The following is a 16,212-nucleotide window of genomic DNA, read 5'->3' as shown; positions in this document are numbered from 1 at the left end:
TTTTCCTGAAATCTGAAGAATGAGTAAGAATACATTAGGCAATGGGAGGGGAGGAAGTGTTTCAAATATTCGAAGAGTAGGAACATCACATGCAAGTTCACTGAGATTAACAGAAGTTTCACAGGGAAAGGGTGGTAAAAAGACCAGTGTGATTTTATCACAGGGATGGATGAGACCAATGGCAAAGAAATGGACTGCAAATAAAAGCATAGGCTTGATATGAATGCCCTTATTGATCTGAGGGATTTTATACTTTATCCAGAAGACAATGAAAAACAATTAAAATATTTTACATGAGAGAGTAATGTGATATCTTTTTCTTTTCAAAAGATCCTTATGGCTTACTGTAGAAAGGGAACTACAAATGTAAACATAGGGAGAACTGGTAGATGGTTACCAAAGAACAGAGGTAAGTCAGAGTAACTTAGAATAGGGAAGATTAGATAGACATGGAGAAGAGTGGCCACATGAAAGTATTTGAGGAGAAAATTTTGAAAGGAATTGTGATAACTATATAGTGGATGAGTGAAGAAAGTGTCAAAATTCCAATTTTCTACCATGTTTAGCTGAAATTCCACTTTATTTTCTGCACATAATTATACAGGAGCATAGAGCAGGAAGACATGCTTGAGTAAAAAAAATAATAATAATTTTTAGAAGATAGAGCTGACATTTTTTCTTACTTTCATGTAAAAAGTATCTTTACACATATTTTTCTATTTTGTCATAAATTATATTTGTCAGGGTATACATTTTATTTAACAGTTAGCTTGATTTATTACTTTTATTTTATTTTTTTTAAAGATTTTATTTATTTATTTGACAGAGAGAGACAAAGTGAGAGAGGGAACACAAGCAGGGGGAGTTTTTAGAAGATAGAGATAATTGAATATGGGCATGAATAAGTTGTATGGACTAGAGTCAAGAGTGAGAAGAAAATAATAGCTTTAGACTGTAACAGTTAAAGGTCAGGACAAAGTGCCAAAACAAGACTGAAAAGTGGCCAGAACATAAATAGATGGTGCAGCATTGTAAAAGCAAGAGAAACTGAGTGTTTTGGTAAGGAAGGATAGTAAACAGTGTTAACTAAAGCTGAGGGGTCAAGTAAAATGAGTTTGAAAATGCCGATTGGAATGAGAGACCCTAGAGAAAGTCATTAATATAGAGTGACAAAGATTAAAAACCAGCCTCCTATGGATTAAATAGAACTGTACCTCTGATTTCTTCTGAACAGAAGCTAAAATTATGAATCTATTAAAATCAGGCTAACGTTTGACTTTGTGAGTCAGTATCAGCGATGGAATTAGCAACATGAATATCTAGAGATTTCTAGACAGATGAGGCTAAATCTAAAGAGGAGATGCAGCATCCTACTAAATTAAAAAAAATTTTTTTTTGATGTAGTGATTCATTGGCCAAGAAAAAGTGCTGATATTGAAGAAATTAAGGCAGGAGTAAAAAATGTAAGACAAGTGGAGATTCTTTCTCAACTCTTCTGTTTGAACTCATTATATCATATGTACATTGTAACATTTTTCTTTTTCCATGAGTTTTTTGGGGGAGCTATCTACAGAATGAAAATTAATGGATATGTATAAGAAATCACTTCTGTATGGGGTAGAAGAAAAGTGCAAGGCACTGACTTTGTTCTCAAGAAGCACACATACACAGACATGCATATATAAATCTTTCAAAGACCCTAGGTAGAACAGGAATATTATAAACAAATAAATGCATATGTTAATACATTTCTCAAGCCACAGATCAACACTTGCCATAGGAGTTCAAAGAAATGATGGGTTTTTCTAGGCCTAGCTCTAAACTTCCTTGTCATTCCAATCAGTGTACTATTTCTTGGAAATCGTCCAGTTAAATTGTCATTAATCAAAACATGCACAGAAATGGGCAACATTACCACATAACATTAAATCAACTTTAGATTAAACTGGACATTTAGTTCAAGGCATTTCATAAGTGCTGAATTTCTTACCGACAAAAGGGTTTTCTCTACTCCACTAACTTGAGACACCTTTCAAAATCTCATTCACCACTTTAAGTTTATTTTTCTCTATTCAAGTTTTTTCTTCCACTTTTACAAACATTTCTTTTTTTTTTTTTAAAGGTTTTATTTATTTGACAGAGAGAGATACAGCGAGAGAGGGAACACAAGCAGGGGGAGTGGGAGAGGGAGAAGCAGGCTTCCGCGGAGCGGGGAGCCTGATGCGGGGCTCGATCCCAGGACCCTGGGATTATGACCCAAGCTGAAGGCAGATGCTTAACAACTGAGCCACCCAGGCGCCCCTTTACAAACATTTCTATTCTCTGATAGATCCTTTTTATTTTCCTACATCTTGTTCTTTTCCTAGCATGCGCGTGTGTATGTATGTGAGTGCTCAACTACATATCAATTACATTAGGACATAAGGTGGTATTTTAGTGATACATCAATAGAACAGCCATACATTTGCTAATGTCAGTTGATCAAAAAAAATGAACAAAGCAGTATGTTATGTGTCTTTTAATGTTAAAGCTAGCAAAATTATTATGTGACTGAAGCATACATGATGAAAGTTTAAATAGGTCCAGAATCCCATATCTGAAAGCCCTGAGGCCACATATATTTTGGAATTCAAATTAATTAAGTTTCAGAAAGATAATACAGGCATAAATTATATTATATAATATTCTTGGCAAGTTCTAGAACAACACCCTCTAGTTTCATAAATTGCTATTACCAAAGTTAAACAGTCATCCTACTTGGGATAAAAATCATAAATCATTTGTGTTTAGCTAGAGTCAAATCATACAGTTACATGTTAATAAGTGATATGGTGGGTAAATACAAGCTGTAAATATTCCAGTACTATTTACTTTTTTAAAGTTTATATTTCTATCTCTAAATTTACCTGTCTCTCTATCTACATGTAATAAATATTTGTTATGTCTGATTGTTTGGGAATCTTAGAGAACAGTTCACTCCAGTGTTGACACTTTCATTGTCATCAGGTTGAGGTGGATATGTGATGATGGACAGAGAGAATTCTTACGTAATGAGGCAGAACTTTGATAGTTGGCTTTTAAAGAGAGATTTCAGTTTTGCCTTCCTCATTAAGTAGCCTTCTCTCTAAGCACTGTCTGAGTAAACTACTATAACTTCCTGCTGGTTGATAAATGGACCATGATCAAGGAAAGCAATTATTTGATCACATTTTTTTACCATATTTTAGGATTTTTCCTCCTGTGTTCATGAACATTGCTTTCCTCACGCTCATCATTTCAGCAATTTCTTCATCATTCATGGGATTGGACAACAAGTGCATGGTTATAAATGCTCACCATTCATTCCCTCAGTTTTCTCCAAGGACTATGATTTTTGTCAATATCTTATCAGATTTGTCAGTGTAATTTTCAGCCACTTAATGATTTGCAGAAACCTTATGCTATAGGTTTTCAGATATTTTACATAATGATGCTTCTTGAATTCCTGAATATTTACATTTATTTTTTATTTTTAGTTATTTGTGTTATACTCTAGCTTTCTTCAACACCAACAAATCAGTTAGCAGTATATGTTTACTTCACGGTCAAATCTACTTAATCAGTACCAGTCTTTATTTTTTGTTTGTTTATTTGTTGTTTGTTTTACTATAAGGTATTTTCCCATTTTTCTTTAGTTCTTGTAACTGCTGTAAGGCTCCAGTGTAAAAACTTCAACAACTCAGGTTTCTGTTTTTTCAAATCATATGCTAAAGACTTAAAGTAATATGGGATTTTCTGCATTACATTCCTCATTATGATACCACACAAATATACCTTGAAGAAGCTAATGCAATAACATCATTTGTCAGATATTGAAACTAAATTTTGCTGTAATTTTTATTTTTGTTATTACCTACAGAATTATATTTAATACTTTTGACAATTTCACTCTTCATTTTACCCCAATGTCATAAAATACAAAACAGTAAACCAAATATTGAGGAAAATAGGTGTGTCACTACTAGGAATACCAAATTTCAATAGTTCAAATAAGATTTGGGCACAAAATAAGTTTTATCGCCAAATTTCAAGAAGAAGAAGAAGGAAGAGGAGGAGAGATAAGAAAAATAAAACTTAGATTTTTGACCTTTTAGGTTTTGAAGTTGCTCTGAAATATCATAGATCTCTATTAATGTAAGATAGAAATTTTGGCATATGAGTTAAGGAGAAATTCCTTTCAATAAATGAATACTCATGATTAATCTTGAAAGATAATAGCTGTTAATAAAAGACACATAATACTAGTTGTTTAATTCACTCCATTATGGTCATTAAAGTTGACATTATACATTTACATTCTTCTAGTTATAAGATTTTTCATTGATAATGAACATCCTTATGTGTACCAGAAATGCTAAGAAATTTTTATTTTATGTACTAAAAAATTTATCATTGTTTACCTGTATTAAAGAATGCATTTAGTTATAGACAGCAAGACATCCAGTACTCTTCAGAAACTGTTCATCTCACAGTCACTGACTTTTTTCAATAAGGAAACATGTATTTTACATGCAAAATATACCACAAACTGTAAATGGTAGCTAGAGCCATGGTATTTAGAAAATCTTAGATTTTTCTGCTTTGAGTATTTATACACAGTTTTCTCACTTTTAACATTGTTTGACTCTAGTCTTTATATAACTGTAGTTGGAATGGTTTTCATTCACATTTCTAGGAAAGCAATAATTGAGGATATTAGGCAGCATATTTATTTATACTACTGAACAAATTTTTATTCTATTCCTACCATGCCATTCCCTGTTTTAGATATTCTAGACCCAGCAGTGAAGGAGTCAAACTTCCTGAACTATGAAGAATTAAATGAGTTAATACAATATGATGCTTAGAAGAGTACCTGACAGAGTAAGCACTTAATAATTATAGCCATTAATACTATTAGTGGTGATTGTATTTTATTTTAAGCAACTCTTCTGGGAATTACATTCTATAAATACATACAGCAATTATAATAGCATTTTATGTGGAGATTGATGCTTTGAAATAAACACAGCAGATTTAATAGGGTGGTGTGCACTTTAGTTAGAATAGTGAGGAAAAAAAATCCTTTCAGGAACTGATGTGTAAACTTAAAACTAAATGAAGGGAAATAACTAGTCCTATGGAATTCTGGAGAAAGAGTATTTCAGGCGAATAATATTTAATTGCAACGTGCACAAGGGAGGAGAGACTGGTAGGTCTGAAGGCTTGAAAAAATGCAGCTGGCACATAGTACACCAGGAAGAAATAGGTAGGAAATGAGATCAGAGATTTGTAGGTAATACACGTCATAGCGGAGACTGAATTTTATGCCAATTGCAATGGGAAAGCAAATTAAGGAAGTTAAGAGGAATATTATTAGCTGATTTGAAGTTCAAACATCGTTCTTGCTGCCCTTTGCTCATGTGCGGGGGGCGGGGCAGGAAGGGGGAAAAACCGTAGTCCTGGTTAAACATAATGTTGGTTTGGGCCAGCGTTAGCAGTGGAGATGATGGGTTCAGGACATATTATAGATGGAGCACTGACAGGATATGTTGATGAATTTTGTATAAGAGATGAGAGAAAGAGAAGAATCAAGAATGGGTTTTGAATTGAACATCTGAATAGATAGTGGTAACATTAGTCTAGATAATACTTTAGGAGAGACAGAATTGATGAGTGAATGAACTTGTATATGTGTGTGTGTGTTGGGGGGAAGTGAGCGTGTGTGTGTGTGTATGTGTGTGTGGTGTGTGTGTGGAAATCATGACTCCTCTTTTGCTAACTATTCAAATAAGACAATGTTCCTTAAGTAGAAACCTATGTGATAAATTCCTTAGATTACATTTCCAGGAAAAAAAATTCTACAACAGCCTGTTTGCTTTCTTTAATCTGTCACTGAGTTTATTAGTGCACAAAATGTTTCCTCTTTCAAGTTGGCTACCTGGAAATGGAGAGATAAATTTCATGCTTACTTATAATAAATGATTAATTTTAGATATGTAGTACATTGCTGTCTTTCTTCCTTCTAACTGGATTTTGAGCAAACTTTACATTTTAATTGGCTTGCTTCATATGTGTCTTAATAGTATATGTTAATTCACACTAGTTTGGGGATTAGTTACTCCATAAATCATAGACAAATACATAAGTAAATGAGTGAATTAACAAATGTTGATTTCTTCTAACTCAGTCCATCAACAAATTTGAATTAATAACAACACCACATACAAAATGCTCTAATTAAAAAGGTTAAACAATGCCCCAAATTTGACCTGGGAATCATAAATTTCTTCTCTTTCCTGAAGATTAGCATTTGAATAATTGAGCATATTTTTCTTTCTGAATTGACGAAGTTGGTAAAATGTGGAAAGCCACAGTTTGCTTCCGAGCCATCCATTTAATGTAAGCAAAGGGGCAAGAGACTGTTTTAATTCATGTACAGACCAAGAAAAGACTTGTACACATGGTTTAAGAAGTACCACTTGAGAATGTTAATTTACATATTCCTGTTCAATGGCTGAGTTAATGGAGAAACAATGCATGCATTTGGTTTTAGCCTTAAAAGAGATGTATAAAACTTACTTTACTCTGTTATGTTTTCAGGGAAGCTAATAATTCTGGCCTTTAAGTGCTTTACAAACACTGAACTCACTTGTTCTCTGTCAGCTCTGGAATAATAGCATAGCTCCACACCCATTTTAAGGAAAACATTGATTGCTTTGGGCCTATTTCTTCTTCTTTGCGACACAACAGGACTGTGCAGCCAGACTGCCTAGTGCAAGCCACTGTTCCTCTGCAAACTAGCTGTGTGTTCTCGGACAAACTGCTTGCCTTCTGAAGCTTCATTTCTCATTGGCAATCTAGACATGATATAGTACATTTCTCTTACAGTCATTGATAATAAATAAATCACTTAATATAGTTATTCAGAAAGAGTAAATGCTAAATTAAAATTAGCACTATCACAATACTGTTTTTAGTTTGCTTGTCTGTTTTCACCATTGGGCCCAATAACAGGAATGCTCCTGGGAAAAGCAAATGATGACAATTATTTCAAGGTGATTTTAGTAATCTTTTGGTGGAGATTCTCCCTCCAGCAGAGCAAACAGCAAAAACTCTTGACTCCCACAATAAAGTCATAAAGTCAGGAGTATTTAGAGGCCACCTAGGAAGTGTCAGGTGCCATAGTGAATAAGCATTAGCTGTATCTTCCTCATTTAGTTTTACATCAGGAAAAAAAAACATATATAAAATATTTGCTTGAGCAATGAGACTAAGATGGAGAATATTGGGGAATGCATAACAATCACCAATGTCTTGAAAAATTAGCTGTGGTTTCAGAAAGATAAATATAAATAAGCTAAATGAAGAAAGAGGGGAAAAAAGAGTTCAAGACAGGAGGAAGACCAAAGATAACATATAAAAAGCCAAAAGCAAATGAAAAGATCCTCAATATAACTAATCATTAGGGAAATGCAAATCAAAACCACAATGAGAGATACCATCTCACATCCATCACCACCATAAAAAATAAGGAGTGCTTGGTGGCTCAGTTGGTTAAACGTCTGACTTTTGGTTTTAGCTCAGGTCATGGTCTCATGGGTTGTGGAATCAAGGAGCCTTGCATTGGGCTCTGCGCTCAGCAGGGAGTCTGCCTGAAGATTCCTTCTGTCCCTCCCCCCACTCCCTCACTCTCTCTTTCTCTCTCTCTTTCTAAAATAAATAAATCTTCAAAAAAAAAAAAAACAGGTAAGGACAGAAAATAGCAAGTGTTGTTGAGGATGTGGAGAAACTGGAACCTCTGTGCACTATTGGTGGGATTGTGAAATGGTACGGCGGACAATGGAAAACAGTATGGAAGTTCTTCAAAAAATTGAAAATAAGACTACCATATGATCCAGCAATCACACTTCTGGGAATATATCCTAAAGAGTTTAAGGTAGAATCTTGAAGAAATACTTACACACCCATGTTCATAGTAACACTATTCACAATATCCAAGAGAAAGAAACAACACAAATGTCCATCCATGAAAGAATGGATAAATAAAATGTAGCATATGCATACAATGAAATATTATTCAGCCTTAAAAAGGAAGGAAATTCTGCCACATGCTATATTATGGATGTCCCTTGAGGACATTATGCTTAGTGAAATAAGCCAGTTAGAAAAAGACAACTGTTTATGATTCCACTTACATGTGGTGTCTAAAGTAGTTGAATTTATAGAAACAGAAAGTAAAATGCCGGCTATCAAGGGCTTGTAAGAGGGGCAAAAGGAAGTTGCTGTTTATTGGGCATAGAGTTATGGATTTGCAAGATGAAAAAGTTCTGGAGATGTTTTAACAATATAAAATACTTAACACTACGGAACTGCACACTTGCAGATAGTTAAGGTGGTAAATTGTGGTAATTTTTTTACCACAATAAAAATGCAAACAAACATAAAAACCCAAAATAGGAGGGAGAGTGTTACAATTAGTTGACAGAGGTGAGATAGATACCCTCTCCCAAATTTAGTCAGATATTGAGCCTGATGACACCATATGTGTGCTAAGAGAGTATGAAAAAGTTTGTTATTCACATAATAATGAGGCTTTCTGGGGAAAGCAGTGTAGATTCCAAAACAGGTCCAAGAATGGTATGAGAGAACAGGAAAGAAAGCTAACTTGATGTTTTATGGTGGCTAGGAGGTGGGGGAGAGTGAGGGTTCCTGCATGTGGGTTGGAGCTTGTATGGTTTGTACTTTCCTGCTGTACCAAAGGAGGGAATATCTGAACTTTCTTAGCTTATCTGGATGTGAGGCAGAAGAGGGCGGGGGAGTAGTAGGACTTGAAGGTTATCAGTGGTCAAAAGTAAGAAATGGAGTCAGAGTGTTACAATTCACAATTGTTACAGACTATTAGAATTCATGATGTTTGGCTGGTGACTGAAATATGTCATGTTTCATTTAATTATATTTGGGCTCATTTAAGTAAGGCACTACTCTCCTCTATGTTGCCTGTAGTCTTGAGGCCATAAATGAGGTGAAATTGAATGCCTTGTTCATGAGCTCATCGTTGGTTTTGTAGAATGTCTTGTATTGTGGCTTTATATGTAAGGAAACATGTTTGACATTCATTTATATTTAGGATATATGTGAAAGGAGAGATTCCTAGAGTTCTTTACCCCGAAGAGGAAAAGCTTGGATAAGAAATTGTTGTTGCTATTGATTAGACCAGACAGTTAAATCATTGGCAATAGTTTAAGAGTTTGCAAAAATGTGCATATAGGCACAGTTGTTGACCAGGGCATCCAGTGCTGAGATGACTGTCTGAATTTAACCAATTAAGCTGACCCCTGGGTCCCATCCTAGATCAGGCACATCCTGGTTAATAAAAAGCAGTAGCTCCCCAAGGAGGTCCATCATGCATATGGTGGAGACACAGTTCTTAAAGTATAGGAATTCCCTTTACTATTCACTCGGTATGATCAGGACAGGGATGACCTCATCATCCAGCACCATGGTATCTGACAAGGGACTGACTTCAGGAGAGGTGACCCCTTCCTGCAGGCAAAATATACCAGAGAACCCAGGCTTGGCTCTATCTTATATCAAAGAGAGTTTGGTGACCATGCCAAGCTTGCAGGTACTGCAAAGCATAATGGGTAGCTAGGTATCAAGGGTCATAGACTCAGGGACCATGAGATCCTCTGTTTCCAGAAGAGTACAGTAGCACCCGGCAACTACCAGTCTAATGATGTATAGCACGGAGCTGAGGAGAGTAGTTTCTTGTACAGAAGCTCATAGGCAATTTATGGCCACCATGAGTGGCCCAGAAATTCCAAAATTCATACTGAAGACTTTACATGGAAGGAACTTTGGGGAGATACTAATGGGAACGTTGCTGTATTGCAACTTGGACAAATTCTAGAACCTTTATTATAGGGGGCCTCATTTCCAAGTGGGTCAGTTTTCAAGTAACAGCCAGCATAAGTAGACTTAAATAAAACTTAAGCAGGGTGCCTGGGTGGCTCAGTTGGTTAAGCGACTGCCTTCAGCTCAGGTTATGATCCTGGAGTCCCTGGATCGAGTCCCGCATCGGCCTCCTTGCTCAGCAGGGAGTCTGCTTCTCCCTCTGACCCTCCCCCCTCTCATGTGCTCTCTCTCATTCTCTCTCTCTCAAATAAATAAATAAAATCTTTAAAAAAAAAAACTTAAGCAAAAAATTTAAAAAAATGAGAGATATATTTCCTCTAGAATCTAAAAGACATTGGTTTTGTTTTACTTTTATGGGTGCAAAGAGGGCCAATAACTGTTTCTTTTTTTATTTTTATTTTTTATAAAGATTTTATTTATTTATTTGACAGAGAGAGACACAGCGAGAGAGGGAACACAATCAGGGAGAGTGGGAGAGGGAGATGCAGGCTTCCCGCTGAGCAAGGAGTTCAATGCGGGGCTCGACCCCAGGACCCCAGGATCATGACCTGAGCTGAAGGCTTAACAACTGAGCCACCCAGGCGCCCCCCAATAACTGTTTCTTGACAACAGGGATGGAGCAGCCTTTGATTACCAAATAAATTCAGGAATTTAAGTGCAGTGACAGGGTCTTGTACTATGTGTGGGGCAAGGATCCATCTCTTTTTTTGAGTTCCTTTGTGAGTATTTGTATATTCTGAATGAGTGTCAAGTGAATCTCCTCAGTGGAGGATATCTTCCATGTGATGTCATACCTGTGTTCTTAGAGAAAGTCAGATGTGGTTAAGATCTTTCCTGCAAAGGTTGTATGTGATGAGAGGGCTACTGAGGTATTTGATGAGTATCTGTGTAAAGGTGTATTGTGTTCCTTCAAAAAGAAATACAAATCATAGCTGCAAGCCTGTGGAAATAGGTACCAAATAGAATATATTAGTCAAATATATGAGTGAAGTGTATTTTGTACACTGAAGGGTATTACCTGTTGCTGATTAGGTGGCATCTGTAATTTTAATAACATTGACAAATAGATAGGGACACCAGTAGAGTCACATGCCAGGATCACTTTAAGGAGGGTCTTATTTTCCATACTCATTCCTACGCCAGTTATAACTTCTGATTTAGTTTGGGATGAATCTGTAATGGAGGCAAACTAGAACCCAGCAAATATATCACAGAAGAGCACAGATCAAAGTACAAGCTTGCCACCAGGCAGCAACACAACTCAAAGCATGCTAACAGCAAGCAGCAGAGCTAGTTAGCAAGACAGAACAAGAGAATAAAGATTCCCCAGGGGGTGTGGTCATTGCCCAGACTCGCTGTTCTCTGTGCCAATAGTTGTGTCATCAGCAGAATGGATTCACTCAAAATCTGGTTTGAAACTAACGATGTAACACAAGTATCAGGGGGATTTAAGAACATTTGTTACTCACATAATGAGGCTTTCTGGGGGAGAGCCGGGTGGACTTCCCTACAGATCCAAGAATGGCATGAGACAACAGGGAAAAGAGGCTGGCTTGGGGTTTTATGGTGTTCAGAAGATAATGGCAGGATTTAGGATTCCCATACACAGGTCAGTGTTTGAGTGGTTTGAATTTCCCACAGGTGCCAAAGGAGAAGTGTCCAGGCTCTCTTACAATTTGCCCAGATGTGGGGCTGAAGGGGAAGGGAAAGTGGTGGAGATTGAAAGCTGTCAGCAATGGAAGATCAAAAATGAAGTCAGACTATTATAAAGAGCATGATCAAGTCACTGAGGTCAGTGAGAACATAAAATTCTGAAGGAAATGAGAGTGTGGCTAAGTGTTAAGAGCAAAGCTGGAAATAAAAAGGGAAGACTACAGTGAAATGTGTTAATTATCTTATGCATATTTTTGCATATTTTTATAATAGCAAAAACATCTGTTCTTTGCAATGAGAATAACTTAAAGAAATCTATATGAGAATGAATAAGAAAATATTTTGACTGCTGTTGGGATATATTTCATATTAGCTTCATGAAAAAGTTTTCTACTCTTCCCCCTTTCTGCATTGAAAATTCCCATAGTATCCATGGACAAAAAGAAGAGAAAATAAATGTGTTCTAGTCTAATCCTGCTAACTTATAGCTTTTTTATTTTATATACATTCTATATAGTTTCTATTTAAATAATTTATATCAACAAATGGGATGTGTTTTCTTGTAATATACACACATAAAATTCTGAAATTGCAAAGCAAGAGGAACACAGCATTTTAGGTCAACTTAAAATATTTATTTTATAATAGTGACTAGCATTTGCCTACACAATGGTTTTTTAAAGTCCTTTTGCACACATTATTACATTTTACTTACAAAATAATCTCATGAGGACAAATAATATATTGACAATCTGTGTACATGCATATGTGTATACATACATGTATATATGTTCTTTATGGTTCATTTCATATGTAAAATCAAAACACACATTTTATTTTGCTCAAAATTAGGTAACCAGAAATAAAATCTGTCTCCTAACTTGTGATCTAACTCCTACTTAATAATGAAACATTTAAATTCAAGTATTAGAAAAAATTATTAGTTTAAATTGACATTATGTAATACATTATGTATTCATCAGAGCCCAGCCAAAAAGCCAGAACCCACACTAGCAGAGATTTTAGCAGAGATTATTGAAAGCAGGGGTTTGGTTACAAAGGTGTTAGGAAACTGTAGCCAGCAAAAAATAACTGGGAGATAACACATAGCCAATGGCAGGGAGCAGCTACCATCCCTGGAAGGAGATAAAAGGGAGCCAAGCACTTGAAGGTGGGCCCTGAGGAGGTGGAGCACACCACTAAGGGCCGGATACTACCCAACTGCTGCTAACTCCTTTGAGGGGTTGTGATAATATTGATCTGGCAGTGGAGAAAATAATAGAATTGACAGCAGGAAGCAACTGCTTCTGCAGGAATTAAGAGCAATTGGCTGAGAGACTCTACAGGCCCAGTAGGCAAACAGGAAGGAAAGAGCCCTTGGTCTGCCTGCGGCTTTCAGATCTCCTCAAAGGGCCGCTGTTGGCAGAACCTAATACGGAGTCAGCTAGTAAAGAGGAAAATGCAGTTTTCACAGTCAAGTCTCAACCCCAGCATTACACAAGTGTAGATGGGTGAATTTGGAGCTGGAGGATTCTAGCCTGATAATCAGCACAACATGGAAACTCAGAATCTATTCAGTGTATTTATAATGTGGTTGGTCTGAAATAATTAATAATATGTTTAGGGAAAAGTAAACTATTTCATACTCATGTAGAGAAATATATAGTGTATGTATTTAAGAATGAGCACTACCCTCTGGCCTCTTTTCTCTTTGGGACTAGAATAATTTTTGATAAGATACACCACTGGTCCATAATACAAGCATGCTTTTCATTGAGTGCTAGACTCTCAATACTCTAAAGGTCATTTCTCTAACCTTCTTTCAGATACTACTTCTACCTTGGTAATGGTGCCATATTGATTACTTCAACACGTGTATGTTGAGCATCTACAATTTTGTGTTATCGGTGGCTGAAATAAAGCATTTAGAGGCCCTAAGAACAGGATAGATTTGGAAAGCCCATTTCTCCTGGTATATAGTAAAAATATGAAATAATGATATCTAAAATGTATAGGCATGCTAAATTAAAAGTAGATTTTATTATCAAATTCTGGACAAGTCTGTGAATTGTGTAGGATGTTGAATCACAGACCTGTACCTCTGAAACAAATAATACATTATATGTGTAAAAAAAAAAAATAGAAGAAGATAGCAGGAAGGGAAAAATGAAGGGGGGGAAATCGGAGGGGGAGACGGACCAGGAGAGACTATGGACTCTGAGAAACAAACTGAGGGTTCTAGAGGGGAGGGGATAGGTTAGTCTAGTGATGGGTATTGAAGAGGGCATGTATTGAATGGAGCACTGGGTGTTATACGCAAACACTGAATCATGGAACACTACATCAAAAACTAATGATTTAATATATGGTGATTAACATAACATAATAAAAAAAATGGAAAAAAAATTCTGGACAAGTCAAAAATCTGAACTAATCATCTTTCTTTCTTTCTGTTCTTGCTTCTACTAGCCCCATTATGCCAGAGACATGGGTGCTCATGTCATTACATGGATTACATAGGCTTTCATCCTCAGTAATCTGGTGTGGTACCAGAAGCTCAGAGGTCAGCAAGACTTAGGGTTATTGCAATTGTGGAGCTTATACAAGCTGCCAACTTCCAGATGATGATTCTCTTTTCCTGCTAAGTCTAAGCAAACAAAGAAGTCTTGCTTGCTTTTTATGGCCTCAAGACCATAAGGGGGATTTGTGCAGCCTGTACAGAAAAGAGCTCAGACTCTAAATTAAAGCATAATCCATCAATTTTAAACATGGTATATTTCAATGCCCTCCTTACCTACTACTTTAAAATCTGTAGTTTTAGGTAACAGATATGAAATATTAGTTTACAAAAATCAGCTCTATATAGAGCTCTATATATGATGGTGTGAATTTTGTCTAGAAAAACTGACTGTGTTATGTTTTTAAACGATCATCTACCTTTAGAAGTAGGTTTTGTGCTGTACTTCCGTGTGTACTTTCCCAATGCTTCCTCATTTCCATCATCTAGTCTGTGATAGATGTTCACTCAGAGCAAATTTGTCCTAATAGATATAGTTCTGCCCCTTTACAACTAAATAGATGGGACAGCAAGTGAGGATAAAATCAATGTTAATTTTCAGTGAATTGTGTTCATATGAAAATAACCAATTGTTCCAGTTATAAGGAGACAAAAAAATAGAACAAAGGGAGAAGTAAGGTTTCTGCTCAGCTTTTTTATTTATTTTCTTTCTATTACAAATAAACTCAATCTTCAATGATCTGTTCTTTATTCTTTCTCTGCCTAGTTTCACTATGTTGCAGTGAATTAAGTAGTGAAAGAATAGCATCCAATTGATATTTAGAACATTTGCTTTTAATTATGAAATATACAGTGTTTCATGTATATAAAATGTATGTATGTATACATGTATATGATATATTATATATATGTAAAACCTGTATATTTTTAAAATTTCCTCCTGACAACTACCTACTCTTGCTTTTACCTTTTTACTTCTCTTTCCTTTCATCCTAATATTTGTGAATGCTGTGAAACTGTAGGGAAAGTACCCAGGTATCAAAGACTAGTTAGGTCTCTACTCCTTTTCAAATCCAAGACTTTTATAGGGGTATGTATATGTAATAAGCATAGCAATCAGGGTTAATTGTATACAATCCTTACTTCAATATGTAAGTAGGGTCTCAGAAGACTTTCCTTCTACAGAAACAATTTTAGAAATGGTGCACAAGTCCCCAAAGTCTCTAATAATACCTTATTTAACTAATAACATGCATAAGTAATTAAGGGAATAATCATAGAAAACATATAGGGAAGCAATGTTTTCATGGAAAAAGGCATTCAGAGTTCAACTTGTGGGCAACATAATACCCCACCCACAAGAGGGGAGGCAGTAGATGGAGTCACTCTTTACCCTAGATGACCTACTTGAGACAGTTTATTCATCTATAAAATATGGGCAATGACATCATCTATATTAGAGTGTGAATGTGAGAAGTAAATGGGACAATATGTGTAAAGTGCTTAACACCAGGTTTGGCATTAAATGAGCTTGAGCTATCACCATGATGATGTCAGCACTTTGTCCTTTCCTCATGCCTTGGGAAATTAGATCAGACACTGCAGGAGCTTTGTTCAGGTTCAAGACTGTGTAGATATGGGTCATGGTGTGATAATAAAATGTGGCTGAAGGCATGGGATTTAGGACTTTATGGTAGATAAGAAAGAGCATTAGACTTGAATCCAGGAAAATTAGACTTGAGTCTTGATGCATGAATCATTCATTCTCTGTAAGCTTTAATTCAACTACTTTGGAAATAGGTGTAATAATATCCAGAGAAAAAGCACGGTAGATGTGATGTTCACATTTGTATAAAAATTATGTTGAACTATAAAAATTTTGTTGAGATGCCATGTTCTATTATGATTTTTACCACAAGTAATAGTCAGGATTATCATTTAGTTCAGAAACAGTTCCTTAATCAACCTTCTATTTTCCTTACAGAGTCTCTGGAACAGACTTACCTGTTTTCCCTTAACTATCAAGACCAAGATGATCAAATTAACTCTCATCTTAATGAATACATTATAGTCTTACAATGTTTAACCAATTTTTTAGTTTCTAA

The sequence above is a fragment of the Mirounga leonina genome, unplaced genomic scaffold (genome assembly GCF_011800145.1).
Source record: "Mirounga leonina isolate KUSES-001 unplaced genomic scaffold, KU_Mleo_1.0 Mir_168, whole genome shotgun sequence".
Lineage (NCBI taxonomy): Eukaryota > Metazoa > Chordata > Mammalia > Carnivora > Phocidae > Mirounga > Mirounga leonina.
This window is presented reverse-complemented; position numbering follows the sequence as displayed.